We start from the raw sequence: 17,048 nt of genomic DNA on the forward strand, positions 1-17,048 counted from the left end.
GCATCACATTCATAAATCCAGGCGGAAATACTTTTTCCATCTTGCATACAAGCACCGCGATTTGTTTCTCAAATTGAATCATCAATTTCTTTGAGATATGCTTAGCACATATATGTCTATATATGTAACTAAGTTCAGCAATCATCTTCCACAGAGGAGGCTTCAAATAGCCACGGAACATTACCGGCATAAGTCTTTCCATCAAAATATGGTAATCGTGAGCCTTCAAACCATTTAATTTATTAGTGTCGAGGTTAACAGTACGTTTTATGTTAGCTGCATAGCGGTCTGGAAACTTCAACATTTTCAACCATTGAAATACTTCTTTTCGCTCTTCCGGCTTTAGACAGTATGGAGCTCGTGGTGTCCTCTCCTTTCCATTAGGATTTAATTTGACCTCAAGGCTAGGGCGATCGCAAAGATTAGCTAAATCTTTCCTGGCATTGATGTTGTCTTTTGTTTTACCCTTAATGTTTAGACACATGCTTATGATGCTTTCAGCAACATTGCACTCTTGGTGCATCAAATCTATGTTGTGTGGTAAAATCAATACCTTCGCATACGGAAGTTCCCAGAGAAAAGAAATATGAGTCCAGTTGTGATCTTGACCATAGCCTTCAAACTCATGACCTTCTGCAGCCCTTTGAAGGGCACGATGTTGTATCAGGATATCTTCACCCATTAAACGTTTTGGTGGACCATCTTTAACTTTTATGCCTCTTCTAAGTGACTTCGTATCATTTCAAAACGGGTGGTTGGATGGAAGAAATCGTCGATGACAATCAAAGAATGAGACCTTTTTACCATGCTCCAATCGATATGCTTGTGTGTCCCCCATGCATATGGGACAACACAGTCGACCGTGGACACACCAGCCAGACCAAATACCATATGCAGGCAAATCATGAATTGACCACAAATATACAACACGTAAGGTAAATTCACGTTTTAGATGACCATCATAAGCCTTTACCCCTACCCATAGCTCTTTGAACTCTTCAATCAACGGTTGCATGAATACATTGATCTTCTTTCCAGGATGTTTAGGCCCTGGAATAATAAGGGCAAGAAATATGAACCCTTCTTTCATGCATTTGTTGGGAGGGGGGTTGTAGGGCATGATGAAAACCGGCCAACAAGAGTATGAAGTTGAACTGTTGTCGTAAGGAGTGAAACCATCAGTGGACAAGCCTAGGCGAACACTCCTAGCGTCTCTTGCAAATTCTGGGTCAAAACGATCCAGAGCCTTCCAAGCATCGCCATCTGATGGATGCATCATAATGTCTGGATCTTGGCTCTCACGTTCTCCTTCCTTATGCCACAACATTAGCTTCGCAGTTTCTGGGGTTAAAAACAGACGTTTAAGCCTTGGGGTGATGGGCATATATCGAAGCTGTTTAACTGCCACTTTTGTAGCAAAAGTAGCTCCATCCTCTTTTAGTACCTCCGCATATCTTGATTTACCGCATATCTAACAATGGGTGGCCGCTTCATATTCCTTCCAGAACAACATGCAATTATCTTCACACACATCAATCTTCTTATACTTCATCCCAAGACCGGACACGATCTTTTTAGACTGGTATAAGTCTTTTGGCATCTTATGGTTCGATGGGATGAGATCAATAATCAGATTGATTATATCGTTATAGCAGTTATTCGAGAAGTTATACTTTGCCTTCTGTTGGGACTATGCTTCGTCACGCCGAAGGTCTTGAAGGAAGAAGCAGTTTCGGCTGAAGCTGTCCGCGTGCGGTGACCGAAGCTTGCTCTTCATAAAGCTTCGGAATTATGAACCGACTTAAAAGTAGAAAGACCTTTTAGTCCATAAGCGTTTGAGTCGTTATTGTAAACTTTCATGAAGGGCACGGTTGTAAATTCTCACAGGCTGTGTCCTGCGCCTATAAATAGTGAACAATATTCCTCTACTGTTCACGCTTTTGGGGGTATTTTTTGCTATCACATCGTCTGGGAACCAACCTTTGCCAAGGCAGAGGTATAATTGTATCCAATACTTAAATATACTGAATGGATATAATATGATTCATTTACCTATGATACTCTATACTTTATGTCATTTCGTATAATTTATTAACATACAATTACGAAGACTCAACTTTCGTAATCGTATTGTCGTTCGCCTTCGTCCAGAATCTATTATCCCCGAAGGAATAATGCTTCGTTGGACGAAGGATATTATAATTTAACATTTTATGTTGCCTTGTTCTTGATTCATAGCATTTGAGAACAAGTCCCCAACATTGGCGCCCACCTCCGGTGAACTCACTTCCACTTTTTTGAGCTGATGGCTTCGTCCAACGATCAAGCTGGAGTTGCTTCGGCCCCGAAGCTGGTGCTCCCAATAACAGGTGGTTCGAGCTCAGAGCCAGCCAACAAAAAGCAAAAGAAGGAGGCACAGAGAAGGGTACAACATGTTGGAGTGCAGGGACCCTTCATCAAGTCAAGGTGGTCCCACGTTCCAATCACCTTCTCCCAGGAGGATCTTCAGCTCAAGGATTTTCCTCATAATGATGCTATGGTTATTTCTTGCGTCATCAAAGGGTTTCTGGTCCACAATGTCTTGATTGATACGGGTAGTGCAGCTGATATCATATTTGCTAAGGCCTTCAGACAAATGCAAGAGCCAGAAGATAAGATTCACGATGCTACACACCCTCTCTATGGCTTCGGAGGAAGACAGATTGTAGCACTGGGCAAGATCACCATGCCAGTGACCTTCGGATTCATCAACAACACCAGAACTGAGCAAGTTGTGTTTGATATTGTTGACATGGAATACCCTTACAATGCAATTATTGGTCGTGGCACCCTCAACGCTTTCGAAGCAATCCTTCATCCTGCTTACCTTTGCATGAAAATACCTTCGGATCAAGGACCTATTGCTATTCATGGAAGTCAAGAAGCTGCCAGAAAGGCCGAGGGAAACTGGACTGACTCAAAATCAATCCACAACATAGATGGAGCTGAAGCTTGTGAACAGTACAAATTCAGAAGGGAGAAAGCAGCTTCAGCAGATCAGCCGAAGCCCATGCTCTTATATGAGGACATAGCAGAGCAGAAGGTGCTGTTGGGCTCTCAATTATCTGAAGAACAGGAGAAAACCTTAATAAGGTTTTTGTTCAATAACAAAGATGTTTTTGCATGGTCAGCCAATGATCTCTGCGGAGTTAATAGGGATGTTATTGAGCACTCGCTCAATGTTGACCCATCCTTCAGACCCAGAAAGCAGAGGCTTCGGAAAATGTCTGATGATAAGGCCGAAGGTGCTCGTAATGAAGTCAAAAGACTCCTCAGTGCAGGAGTTATCAGAGAAGTAAAGTACCCAGAATGGCTAGCTAACACTGTTATGGTAAAAAAGGCCAATGGCAAGTGGCGAATGTGTATCGATTTTACAGATCTCAACAAGGCTTGTCCGAAGGACGAATTCCCATTGCCAAGGATAGACTCTTTAGTTGATGCAGCAGCTTCTTCAGAGCTCATGAGTCTGCTAGACTGTTACTCAGGCTACCACCAAATCTGGATGAAGAAGGAAGATGAGCCGAAGACTAGCTTCATAACCCCAAGTGGCACATATTGCTATCTTCGGATGCCTGAGGGGCTCAAAAACGCTGGAGGAAGTTTCAGCAGAATGACTGCGAAGGTTCTCCAGTCTCAGATAGGCAGAAATGTGCTAACTTATGTTGATGACATCATTGTAAAAAGCACGAAACAGGAAAATCATATTGTTGATTTGCAGGAGACCTTCGCCAGTTTCAGACAAGCTGGCTTAAAGTTGAATCCAGAAAAATGTGTCTTCGGAGTAAAGAAGGGGAAATTTCTTGGATGCTTGGTTTCAACAAAGGGAATTGAAGCTAATCCAAGTAAAATTGAAGCTATACTTCGAATGGAGCCACCAACTACAAAAAAGGGGGCCCAAAGATTAACAGGGAGGTTGGCATCACTTAATAGATTTATATCCAGATCAGCAGAAAGAAATTTACCATTCTTCGAAGTGCTGAAATCAGCCGAAGTCTTTCAATGGGGACCAAGCCAACAAAAAGCCTTCGAGGAACTGAAGCAATATCTGATAGATTTAACAACATTAACTCCACCAACGCCAGGGGCTCCTTTGTTATTATATGTGGCAGCTTCGCACTCAGCGGTAAGTGCAGCACTTGTCCAGGAGAAGCTTGATGGCCAAGTCAAGAAGCAGGTCCCAGTGTATTTTGTATCTAAAGTTCTTAGTATATCAAAGAAAAACTATACAGAATTAGAGAAGGTGTTATATGCTGTTTTGATGGCATCCAGGAAGCTTCGGCATTACTTTCAAGCATATAATATTGTTGTTCCTTCTTCGCAGCTGTTGAAGGATATTATGAGAAATAGAGAAGCTACTAGGCGGATTGGAAAATGGGCTGCAGAGCTCAATGAATTTTGCATTGATTATGTGCATAGATCTTCGATCCAGTCTCAGGCGTTAGCAGACTTCATTGCTGACTGGACGCCAGGGGCTCAGGATGAAGAAACAAATAAAGATGCCGAAGTATGGATAGTGTTTTGCGATGGGTCTTGGGGAACCTTCGGGGTAGGAGCAGCTGCTGTGTTGGTCTCGCCATCCAAAGTTAAAACTTGTTATGCGGCAAGACTCGATTTCAGTTGTACAAACAATATTACTGAGTACGAAGCCCTGCTTTTGGGTCTTCGGAAGCTAAAAGCAATGGGAATCAGAAGGGCCATTCTTAAAACTGATTCCCAGGTTGTTTCAGGTCACATCGACAAGAGCTGCAAGGCTAAAGATCCAAAGCTTGAAAAATATTTGGACATGGTTCGAAGAGTCGAAGCTTCCTTCGAAGGATTTTCTGTCAAAAATATCCCTCGAGGACAAAATGAGCATGCTGATTTGCTAGCTAAGTTAGCAGCACAGGGGCTGCCCTTACCTTCGGATGTGTTCTTCGAAACAATAAAAGCACCTTCGGTGGAACTTCTTGAAAGAGCAGTCCTCAACATATCTCCTGTTTATAGCGAAGATTGGAGAACTGAGATCATCTCTTACCTTCAGGGTAAATTCCTTTCAGATGACGAAACTTATAACAGGAGGATAGAGGCAAGAGCTCGTCCATATGTCATGATAGAAGGGGAGTTGTACAAGCATGGAGTTTGTGCTCCGTTACTCAAGTGTTTATCTAGAACCGAAGGCATAGAGTTGATGAAAGAAATACATGCAGGCCTGTGTGGATCTCACATTGGATCTAGGCCGTTACTTGGAAAAGTTTTCCGCCAAGGGTTTTATTGGCCGAAGGCAGCTTCGGATGCAGCGGAATTAGTTCAAAAGTGCGAAGGTTGTCAGAAATGTGCAAAAGATCAAAAACAACCTTCGTCTTTAACACAGCTCATACAACCCATCTGGCCATTGCAAAGGTGGGGCCTTGACTTGTTGGGTCCATTACCACCGGCCCAAGGGAACTTAAGATATGTTGTAGTGGCTGTGGAATATTTTTCCAAATGGATTGAGGCAAAGCCTTTAGCCACAATAACTTCGGCCACCATTCAAAAGTTTTTCTGGCAGAATATTGTTTGTCGTTTCGGGGTACCAAAGGCCATCACTGTGGATAATGGAACACAGTTCGACTCCGAAGCTTTCAGAGATTTCTGTGATCAAATTGGTACGAAGATCCATTTTGCATCAGTCAGACATCCGGAGTCAAATGGGCTCGTTGAAAGAGCCAATGGCATTATAATGACAGGAATAATGAAGTTAATCTTCACTCAACCCAGGGGAAAGTGGCCAGATCAGTTAACCAAAGTGGTGTGGAGCCACAACACAACAACATCAAGGTCTACAGGCTTTACTCCATTCAAGTTATTATTCGGTGACGAAGCAATAACTCCGGAGGAAGCTAAAACTGGATCAATAAGAGTAGTAGCTTCGGCAGAATCAGGTTCTGAAGATGCTTATTCTGTGGAAAAAGATGCTTTAGAAGGGATCAGGCTTCAAGCTATGGAGAATATCAATAAATATCAAGCCGAAACAATCAAATGGCGAGATAGAAAGGTTCGGCTAAAGAATATTGAGCCAGGACATTTGGTGCTTCGGAGAGTGGCCAACCCAGACACAGTGGGCAAGTTGCAGTTGAAATGGGAGGGACCTTTTTTAGTAGCATCTTCGTCAAGACCCGGTTCATACAGATTGAAGGATATGGACGACAACGACATTCCTAGATCTTGGAATGCGGATGAGCTTCAGCGATATTATGTGTAACTTGATGTAATTTTTTATGTTTTTTCTTTTTCATGGCACTCTTTTCCTTTCTAAAGGGGGAGAAAGGTTTTTAATGGGGCCATCATATGTAATTTCCTTTTTTAGTTCTATAAGAGCAAAATCCCCCAAGGAATGTAAATGTAAAAGCTGAGAACGCACCATCGAGTGCCGAAAAGTAAAAAGTGAAGAAGCTCCAAAGTCGTTCCTAAGGGAATGCAGAGCTTACAGCGAAAAGTCAACGCTGATTCCGCCAAAAGTAAAAGGCGAAGAAGCTCCAAAGTCGTTCCTAAGGGAATGCAGAGCTTACAGCGAAAAGTCAACGCTGATTCCGCCGAAAGTAAAAGGCGAAGAAGCTCCAAAGTCGTTCCTAAGGGAATGCAGAGCTGATGTGTGATTGTTTCTAAGAAAATAATGGCTGAGAGTATGGCTTCGGATATGTGTTTGGACATTCATTTGCACATCACATTACATCATAGCATTTGCATTCATAAACATTCATCCAGGAATATGTAGGATAATCATCATCATGGCATAAGTGGTTGCTTCGGCATAAGAGAAGAGCTTCTTCGCGTACAAAAAGGAGAGCTTCGGAAGAAAGGAAAATGTTGTTTTCTATGCTTCGCTGTGTACGAAAAGAAGGGAAGGTGTTTTTTCGCTTTCGGCTCAAAAAAGATAATTTCATCCACAACAAAGCACTTCACATACATTAATGGAAGGGTAAAAGCATAATACAAGGTATGAACAGAACTCATTAAAGACAAGTTTAGTTACATTTACAAAAGTTATCTCAAAAGTTTCCTGAGTCTGTCTACAGTATACTCCTATTTAATCTTCGAGGGATTTTAGCTTCGGCGTCATTCTTTTTAATCATCGACTTCGGCTTCGTCATCCTACATGAATTAAGTTGTTGTAAGTTAAAATCGAGCTTGAAGGAAGAGGTAAGCACAAGGTATGATTTCTTACTGGTTCAAGATGACTCCGAGCTTCGTTTCCAGCCTTTTCTCGCCCGCCTTTTGTCCATATCATTTTTACAAATCTATTGGAAATACTTCGGGCGAGATCAGGAATGTCATCTAGGATTGATGGTGATAAAGTGAAATTGGGCCTATTGACAATCTTTCCATGATCGCAGCCAGCTTTTAGGAAAGCTGCAGCAGTGCCCCGAGAAGCTACCCAGGCGCAGAAGTCACCATGCCCAGCTATAACTTCGTCAAGCTCATCAATTTCACCTTCGATATGTTCGAAGGTCTTTGGTAAATCTTCAGCTGACGGGGTGAATTTTTCACTACTAGCTCCAACTGAGTGGAAAATTTTACTCAGTCGTTGAATGCATTTGTTGCTAAATTCCAAACATTTTTCTTGAAGGTTTGCCAATAATTTTTTCAAATCTGAATTTTGTTGAACTTCGGCTTCAAGTTTCATACTAAGTTCTTGTTTTTCCTGTTCAAATTGTTCAGATTGACAGAGAAGCTTCGAATTCAATTCTGCTATCTTAGCTTCGGCTTCTGTCAATAAACCTTCAGTTGTCCGAAGCTCGAAGTCTTTCTTTTCAACAGTAGCTGATTGCTCTTTTATTTTGCTCTCTAAGCTTTCAATTATAACTTCGTGTTTTTTGTCTTCTAAATCTTGCTGCATTTTCAAAGCCTTGCTCAGCAGCATACTCTACACGTAAACAATCTTCATTAGACATGTATTCATCATTAAAAACAATGAAAGACAAGGGAAAAGTAGTTCACCTTGAAATTAGAATAAAATAAACTACCAACGATATGTTGTCGTCGGTAGCGGCTGATGTCCGTTTCCAGCTTCGGAAAACCGATACTCTTTGATAGAGTACCGATGATCTTAGCTCCAGTTTGGTCTCGGATACAGTTCAATTTTTCATCGTCAATTTCCCCGAAGAGGAGTGCTCCTGGCTTATAACCGCAAGACTTGGCATATTCTTTAAGCTCTTCCACTTCGGCCTCTGACAATTCTTGTCCAACTAAATTTTGGAACATGAAGGCTTCGTCCTCTAAAGCTTCGTCAGCAATTTCCTTTTCTTTCCCAGAAGTTGCGGCCATGGCCTCCTCGGCGGCAGTGGTAGCTTCTTCTGTGGCCATGTCTAGTAGTATTTTATCGATATGCTCAATTGTGCTTTCCAAGTTCAAATCAGTTGAGGTAGCTTCGGCAGCCGCGACCTTCGAAGGTGTGACTTCAATATTTGTTATTTCTTCATCTGCTGGTATCTTCTGAGCTGAAGCTCTCGGTGGTGTCTTGTCAATGACTTCTGTTACTGCGATGATTCTTTGTCTTTTAGTTTTAGTTGATTTCCTCGTTTGTTCGGGCTCCTTTTCCTTCTGAAAAAACTTCGTCAGTTGAGGCCCCAATGGACTTAGCTTCATAGGCAGGGATTCAGTCATTACCTTCAAAATCTCTTCCACATCAATGGCAGAGGGTGATGCGGGGGTCTCCTCCTTGTCGGATATCTTTCGCTTCGGAGATAATACTTTCTTTTTCTTTGGAATATTCTTCTTTTTTGCTGGTTCCTTCTCATCTTTATTTGAAGCTTCGGCTACCCTTTTTCTTTTCCGGCCTTCGACACTTTTATTCAGATTTTCGTAGTCAGGGTATTCAAAACCCAAGGCATCCAACACTCGGTTCAATCTTCGCTTCGGACGGGTGCCGAAGGCCGCAGTCATCAACTGATCTTCTTTTTTGGAGTAATTGCCGAGTATTTCATTACACATTACTTCAATTGTATCCAGCCACTCTTGGCAAGGTGTTTTAAAGTATTTCTTGAACTTGAAATAGTAAGGTAATCGTACAAGTTCTCCCTCTTTTTTCTTCCCCTCTAGCTTCGGCATTTCCCATTCTTTTAAACTAGGAAAAACCCTGAAAGCCAAAAACTCCTGTACCAGGTCTCTTGTACTGATATGCTCTGAAATAATTCTGAACTCATCCAACGCTTGTTGGGTTGGACCTTCTGGTGTCATGTTGCAACGAGGTCGGGTTTCTCCGAAGATTAATTCAAGTGGACTTTGCACGAGCTTCTCCTTGTCATCATCAACCTTGACATAGAACCACTCTGACTTCCAACCTGCTGCCCATTTGCTTCGGTAGCTGATTACAGGAAACTTTGTGGTTTTCCGATAAGCAAAATTATAGCAACCAAAGTTGTCATGCAATCCATCTTTTCTAGCCTTCGTCTGATAGTGCAACTCGTGAACTCGGCAAAAGCTATCCGCAAACGGTTCCACCGCTTGGCTTCGGAGGGCCCAGATATAAACATTGAGCCTAACGATGGCGTTAGGAGTCAGCTGATGAAAGTAGATTCCAAACCTATTCAATATTTCTGCAATAATTCCATTCAGGGGGAATCTCAACCCAGCCTTTAGAAAGCTCTTGAAAATAACTATTTCATCTTTCTCTGGCTTCGGGGTAGTTTCTTCCCCCCCGAAGCGAAGTAACTTCTTCTGATTTTCACTGAAAAAACCCGACTTTACCATCTTGGAGAGATCAGCCTTCGAAACAGTAGACTTTCCGAAGTCCAAGTGGCTGGGCTTACTTGGCATAGCAATACAATAATCATCTTCAGGATCAGTTTCCTCAATGTTTTCCTCAATGTTCTCTTCTTCTGCTTCGGCAGTTGCTTGTTCTGCTTCAACAGTGGGGATTTCTTCCGAGGTTACTAGTCCAGATCGCTGCATTGCTTCGGAGATGGGAACAGTCTCCGAGCCTTCAGCTTCGCCTCCCTCACGTTCAACCCTAGCAGTAGAACGCACTCTGGCCATTTAATTCTGAATTTGTGGGAATTAAATACTTTTTCTTCCGAAGTTTCTTCTTCTGACGAAGCAGCCTTCAAGCTGGAGCTTCGTTCGATTCCGAGAGTCAAGCTTCGGCTATGGTTAAAAATTTTGGCAGCAAAACAGTGCAAATAGCAAGGAATGCTGTGGTAACTTCACACCTACTCGTCTGTTTATATAGTACTGCAGGTAAGAAGGCGAAGCGTCAGGATTTTTACACCAGGCGGACAGCCGCTTGCACTCGCTGTGCGGTGGACCGCAGAGACCAAACAGTAACTCTGCAAGGTGGGACCGCTGCGCGCTTGGAAACTGAATCGTTTCTCGACAACGAGCTCAGGGAAGGTGTTTTTTGGACCTTCGGCGCTCGAAGCTTAAGAGACTTTTTCTTTTCACGGATCAAGCTCGTTACGAAAAACGATCTAGCGCCGCGAAAGGGGCTACTGTTGGGACTATGCTTCGTCACGCCGAAGGTCTTGAAGGAAGAAGCAGTTTCGGCTGAAGCTGTCCGCGTGCGGTGACCGAAGCTTGCTCTTCATAAAGCTTTGGAATTATGAACCGACTTAAAAGTAGAAAGACCTTTTAGTACATAAGCGTTTGAGTCGTTATTGTAAACTTTCATGAAGGGCACGGTTGTAAATTCTCACAGGCTGTGTCCTGTGCCTATAAATAGTGAACAATATTCCTCTACTGTTCACGCTTTTGGGGGTATTTTTTGCTATCACATCGTCTGGGAACCAACCTTTGCCAAGGCAGAGGTATAATTGTATCCAATACTTAAATATACTGAATGGATATAATATGATTCATTTACCTATGATACTCTATACTTTATGTCATTTCGTATAATTTATTAACATACAATTACGAAGACTCAACTTTTGTAATCGTATTGTCGTTCGCCTTCGTCCAGAATCTATTATCCCCGAAGGAATAATGCTTCGTTGGACGAAGGATATTATAATTTAACATTTTATGTTGCCTTGTTCTTGATTCATAGCATTTGAGAACAAGTCCCCAACACCTTCATTGCCATAAGACGTGTAACCACCTGCAACACGGTCACAGTGGTGTTGTCATGCACTTTTTCCTCTGACGCGTGAAGAAGCTTATAAAACTCCTGCACTTCCTCTGGTGTACCCTGTTCCAAGGCCAATGTTGGATACTCTCTACTAATATCAGCCACCAAGTCATCCATCCGATCCTCCTCCTCATCATCAATTCTTTCTGACTCTGTGATATTCTGCTCTACTTCTCCATGTGAGCGCCACACAAGATAGTTAGGCATAAACCCATTCTTGCAAAGGTGATGCTCCAGTTCTTCGATCTTTCTCACATACTTAAAATTCCGACACTTGGTACACGGACACTTCACCACACGAGGTCCACCGGAAAATGCGAGATCCACGAATTGTTTTGCAACCCTAACCCATTCCTTTGAGTGACCTAGAGTCACGCTATTGAATCCATCATACATCGCCCTTCTTCTATTGTCATCCATTTCAAAAACTAAATAACCCAATGTATAAAAAATATGTAAGTAAACCTCATTAAGCATACAAACGTAAATAAAAAATGTGTAAATAAACATCATTAAGCATACAAACATAAATAAAAAATGTGTAAATAAACATCATTAAGCCCTTCTTCTATTAGGAAGGATCACTAGACATAAAAAAAATAACCAAACATTGAACCTAACATCGAATAATTTACAATGAACAAGAAATTATGCATCAATTGTAACAACTAGCCAAAATCATGCATCAAATTTTAACTAACAAACTAATTCTAATAATATGCATCAAAGAAAGAAGAAAAATACCTTCACGAAGACCGTCAAGGTGGTGATGGTCGAGGAGACGCGGGCCGGCTGTAGTTAGAGTGGAGAGAGAGACCGGAGACTAGAGTCAAATGGGCCTACAATTAGATGGAAACACGGCTTTAGGTTTCATAACTTTGCATAGAACAAAACATAACTATATGATTTGCTACCCAGTACCCAGCCACCCAGAAAAATAACTATACACAGCTGCAAGTTTTTTTCTTCCTATTCTTACTTTAGGACATCTGCAACTTCTGAATTCAAATGACTATGTCGTTGCTAATTAATTTACCAAGATGCGCTGAAGCAATGTTTTAATAAGACAACAAACCCCAGCAATGTTTTAATAAATAAGTTGCTGAAGCATATCACTGTTTTCTACTTGCTTGAACATGTCAGCAATCTCGCATGTTGGTAATCTATTGGTAATCATGTGGACATAATGCAGTAGAGCTGTAAACGATGCTCTTTATCCTCTGTTTTCTACTTGCTTGAACATGTCAGCATTCTCGCCTGTTGGTAATCTATTGGTAATCATGTGGACATAATACAGTAGAGCTATTAGCATAATAAGAATTATTGTAAGGGTTTGAAACGGGAGTCACTGCTATCGCGTGAAGTCTTCTCCACCAACGACGCTAGAGTTCGAGTCAAGCCACCTTCTGGTTTTAGGTGAGATGATGGTTGGGTTCACGGGGAAGAGGAATGAGATGGAGCAAGCGGTGAATAGCCTCTCTTATTTCTCCCTCTCCGGTCCCGCTGCAAAGAGCCACAGACTGCTGAGTCGGTGAGCTGTCTGTGCTTTCTTTTAGTGGACTCCTGACTAGGCTGGTTGATTATAGGGATTAGGACTTGGCTAATTGTTTTTGTTGTTTCAGAATCCTGAAGAATACCATGAGCCAACCAACACAGTAAGTCTAGCTGCTCGTTCATGTCATATTGAGAATTTCACCAGTTCAAGCAAACAAGAAATTCCCAATGTCAAGATCGACATGGAAGCCAAATTACGAGCATGGTTGGAATCAAAGGGGAAAACAAAGTGCATCCAAAAAATGGATGGTCTTTTCTCCCCAATTGCCAGCAAGACTCTATTGTCTATGACCCATATATTACATGGAACCATACATAGTTCTTATTTCTTTATCTTCTCCTGCACAAGATACTTTTTGATCCAGTAGTCCTTGTTCCCACTGAAAATATACTACGAGAGCACATGCAGACAGAAGTAGATACACCAAAGAAAGGTACTTTAGGAAACTTCAGGGTATTATATTTGTGTGAAATAGTAGTTACAAAATATGAAAAGTTGGTTGAAATTTACTCAGAACAGCCTCTGAGATTTTTTACTTGTGCGTTCACGTGTGAATCTGATGTTTAAAGTCTTATGTAGTGGTGCTTCCTTCAGTTACTCCATGCAATGAAAAACATGAAGCTTCTCTCAGGAAAGCTCTTTCTCCAATTTCTAGCTGGTACGATGGACAACATAGCAAGACTGTTGAATCTATCTTTAAATGCTTCAAAATTATCTTGAATAGTATAAACTCAATGGGTATGTGCTCTTTTAGTAACATTACTTTTGTTTTGGCGGTTCTGTTGCCCATTAGCAGTTACATTACCTGTTAGCTTGTTTACCATATCTTGTCCAGTTGGGTAGTTTGGTTAAATCAATGTATCCATCTTGTCTGCTTTTATTGAATCATTTTGGTCATGGTATGTCATGTGTATAAAATGATAGAAGTATAGAACTATATTCCTGGATAGGTGCATAATATCATACAGATAGGTGTATGGAATAAAGAAATATTTGTTGAATACAATCACAGTCTCTACTGCTGTGTATTTGCTGAACAGGTCACCTACTAAAAGTGTACAAGGGAAAACACCGTATGAGGCCTGGCACGGCAAGAAACCTCAAGTGGGACATTTCAGAACTTTTGGCTGTATTGGACATGTCAAGAAAATAGGCCCCGGAGTAGATAAGCTGGCAGATAGATCCACTAAAATGGTCCTATTGGGCTATGAACCAGGGACAAAAGGCTACAGAATGGTTGATCTAATTACTGAAAAATTGTGCATCAGTAGGGATGTGAAGTTTGAAGAAGATGAGGCATGGAACTGGGACAGTAATAACAAAGCTCAGTTGACTGAAGTTGGCCCAGAAAACTCAAATTTTCAGTTTCAGTTCACTGTTCCCAGTCAGGCTATGTTGTATCCTTCTGGTACAGGTGAGGAGGGTGAGAGTTCTAGGGGTGGTGAAGTACCCTCAGTGTCACCACTACCACAATCACCTGTGACCCCTCAATTCAAGAACTCAAGCTATACTTTCAGGATCACAAGCACAAAATCCAGGCTCAGTTTCAGCTACTAGTTACAATTCACAGCCATCTAGTTCAGAAAGTTCAGGAATTGAAATGGATTTGACCTTCTCGTACCTGGGGTTTTTCTCTGGCGGCGCTCGCTCCACTACGCTGACCGCGCCCAGAAGCCCGACTCGCCGCCCAGGTTCCAACACTCGGCCTAAACAGGGAGCAGGGGCGCACCTCAGCGCATGAACAAGAGCGGGGCAGAGGCGGGGGCGTGGCGGAGCTTGGGCGCTCGACCTAAACAGCGAGCAGGGGCGCACCTCGGCGTGGCGGCACAGACCGCTCGACGGACGTCTGAACGTGGCGCCGGGGAGGAGCTCGGCGAAGCTGTAATGCTCCCGTGGTCACCGGCGGCGTGAGGTGCTGAGACGAGAGGGGGAGATATCGCCCGCCAGGAAAGGCTCCTGTGGCAGAATCGATTAGATGCACGAGTGAGCTGAGAGGGAGACTCGCGGCGCCGCGGGATAGGGAATTAGGTCTTTCTGGTTAAGTTCGACGGTGTCGAGTTGGCCGACGAACCTAATATAAGAACGTGGGTACAGTGGGGGATAGATATCCCCCGGGTCCACTAAAGAAATAAAAGATCTCCCGAAAGGCCCAAGGGCCCAATAAATCGTAAGATCGTTCTTTCGTGGGCCTGGGGAAAAACGATCAACAAAGCAGAGAAGACGTAAGGCTGGATTGGAGCAAACCCGGACGGCCCACAACGACGAACAAGTAAATCCCAACGGAGACCCGACTTTCCCGCGCTGAAGCCCCCATGCAATGGAGCCATGCGAGGATAAGTCGGCGAGGGTTACGTAGGGATAAACTCAAGAGATTCACTACCTTTCAGCTACTTGTTGTTATCATATCCACGTGTACTGCCCCACGGTCGAGTATATAAGGCCTAGGGGGCACCACTTCAGAAGGATCGACCCTATTATTGACCAAGCCACTTACGTAAACTCTCTGTGCCTTCAATCCAGAGAGCCTTCTTGTAACCGCACTCGAATACTCACCAGGACGTAGGGTGTTACGCATCTCTAAGCGGCCCGAACCTGCAAATCTTGTCCACTGTCCCTCGTGCAATCAGGCACGAACCATTTTGCTACAGTCGTTGACACCGTCCTACTCCTAAAAACACCTTGAGGGGTAACCCCGGGTGTGCGGTCGGACCCAAAACACCGACAGCTGGCGCGCCAGGTAGGGGGTGTGTCGACGATCCAAGCTAGCTCAATGGCCGTCACATTCCACAGCAAGATCATCATGCGTCCCGGATCCATATTTTGCTTCGGGACAATCTCATCTATAGCGGATGAAGAGGGAATTCTACACCGCATCGCGGACCCGCCGGAAAAGAAGTCTCCTCCAACGAACTCCGAAAAAGCTGGAGAAACGCAACCTCCGACCCTTCGGAAAAAGATCGTCTCCGGAAAGGCTGGAGCTGGAGGCTCGCCGACCCGGGAGACTCCGCTGTCTACTTCCCCGACAAATGAATGGACACGGATCGCGAGGAAGAAGGGGACCAGGGAAAGGCAAGTCGTTCTTTCCGTTACTCCGGCCTCAAAGGAGAACGGAAAGAAAGTCGCCACGACAGCAGCACCATTCTACCCCGACGTCCTCTTCATCGGGAGAGTGGAGCCGCCCGTCGTCTCTGACGATGAACCGACCGCGCCTGGAGAAGAACCACCCCAACGAGAATCCCGCCGACGGAGGAACCGACGCAGGAACATTCGACGACATCATGCGGCCGGAGAACGGGATCCGGAGCAGCCTGTCTCGCGAGACGAGGTCTCGGAGATAGGAGAAACTCCAGAGGAACGCGCCTTCAGAGAGCGAAGGAATTCCCGACGACGTGATCGCCGACGGACTCAGGAGCAAGCCGAACAAGATGCAAGGCAACGCCGGGAGAATCCGCTCTTCGGGCGCAACCTGAACCCCGACTTCGCCCGAGCTATGAACACGCCAAGCGAAGTCGGAGGCGTACTAGCTCGGATAGCTGATGGACTTCCTCGGACTCCCGACGCCGAAGGATACCGACGACTATTCACTCAGGCGGCCAACCATCTTCTACCGCTCGCTCACCCGCTGAACGACCTACGACACGCCATCAACAGTCGCCGAGACGCGCGAAGCTCTATCAATGCTTCGCGCGAACGGCGACATGAAAACGAAATTCGCCGTCGGGAGGAGTATGATCGAGATCATGGCTTTCCGACTCAAAGCCAGGCCACCAGGACTGAGTCGGCAACAGCTTCAACTGGCGGTACCACCCGGGGACGGTCGAGGAACCACCATCGCCACTCCCCTCCCCGGGATAAACATCGTCCCCGACGACAGGAGGACACGTGCGGAGTATCCGCTCTTACTCCGCGCCTTAGGGCCATCCAATGGCCTCCCAACTTCAAGGTATCCAATGTCGACAAATATGAACCGAAGCAGGATCCAGGGGGTTGGCTAGCCGTCTACACCACCGCTGCTCGGGCTGCCGGGGCATCTGAGGACGTCATGATCGCATATCTGCCCATTGTCCTTGGGCAAGATGCGCTGCAGTGGCTACGACATCTACCCCGACATTGCATCGACGACTGGGGAGACTTCAGTCGACGTTTCACCGCCAACTTCCAGTCCCTCTCCGACAAGCTAGCGCAACCATGGGACCTCAAATCCATCAAGCGCCGAGGGGACGAGACTCTCCGGTCGTACCTCAAAAGGTTCCAGACCATGAGAAACCGCATCCCCGAGGTCACGGAGGCGGCCGTGATCGAGGACTTCTACAGAGGATCCAATGACTCGGTTTTCGTCCGAGCCATACTACAAAAGGCGCCGACTACCTC

At 44.4% G+C, this 17,048-nt stretch overlaps 1 long non-coding RNA gene across 1 annotated transcript; it reads right to left on the reverse strand.

Moving 5' to 3' along the window:
- Positions 1–861: 861 nt before the first annotated feature.
- On the reverse strand, positions 862–14,334 carry LOC118476124 (uncharacterized). The gene is made up of 3 exons (XR_004855479.1): positions 14,299–14,334; positions 11,066–11,961; positions 862–1,678 (listed from the first exon to the last, which is right to left on the reverse strand). It is a non-coding gene; the product is annotated as an uncharacterized lncRNA (long non-coding RNA).
- Between the last annotated feature and the right edge of the window lie 2,714 nt (positions 14,335–17,048).

This window comes from Zea mays, chromosome 1 (assembly GCF_902167145.1).
Source record: "Zea mays cultivar B73 chromosome 1, Zm-B73-REFERENCE-NAM-5.0, whole genome shotgun sequence".
In the NCBI taxonomy this organism is placed as follows: domain Eukaryota; kingdom Viridiplantae; phylum Streptophyta; class Magnoliopsida; order Poales; family Poaceae; genus Zea; species Zea mays.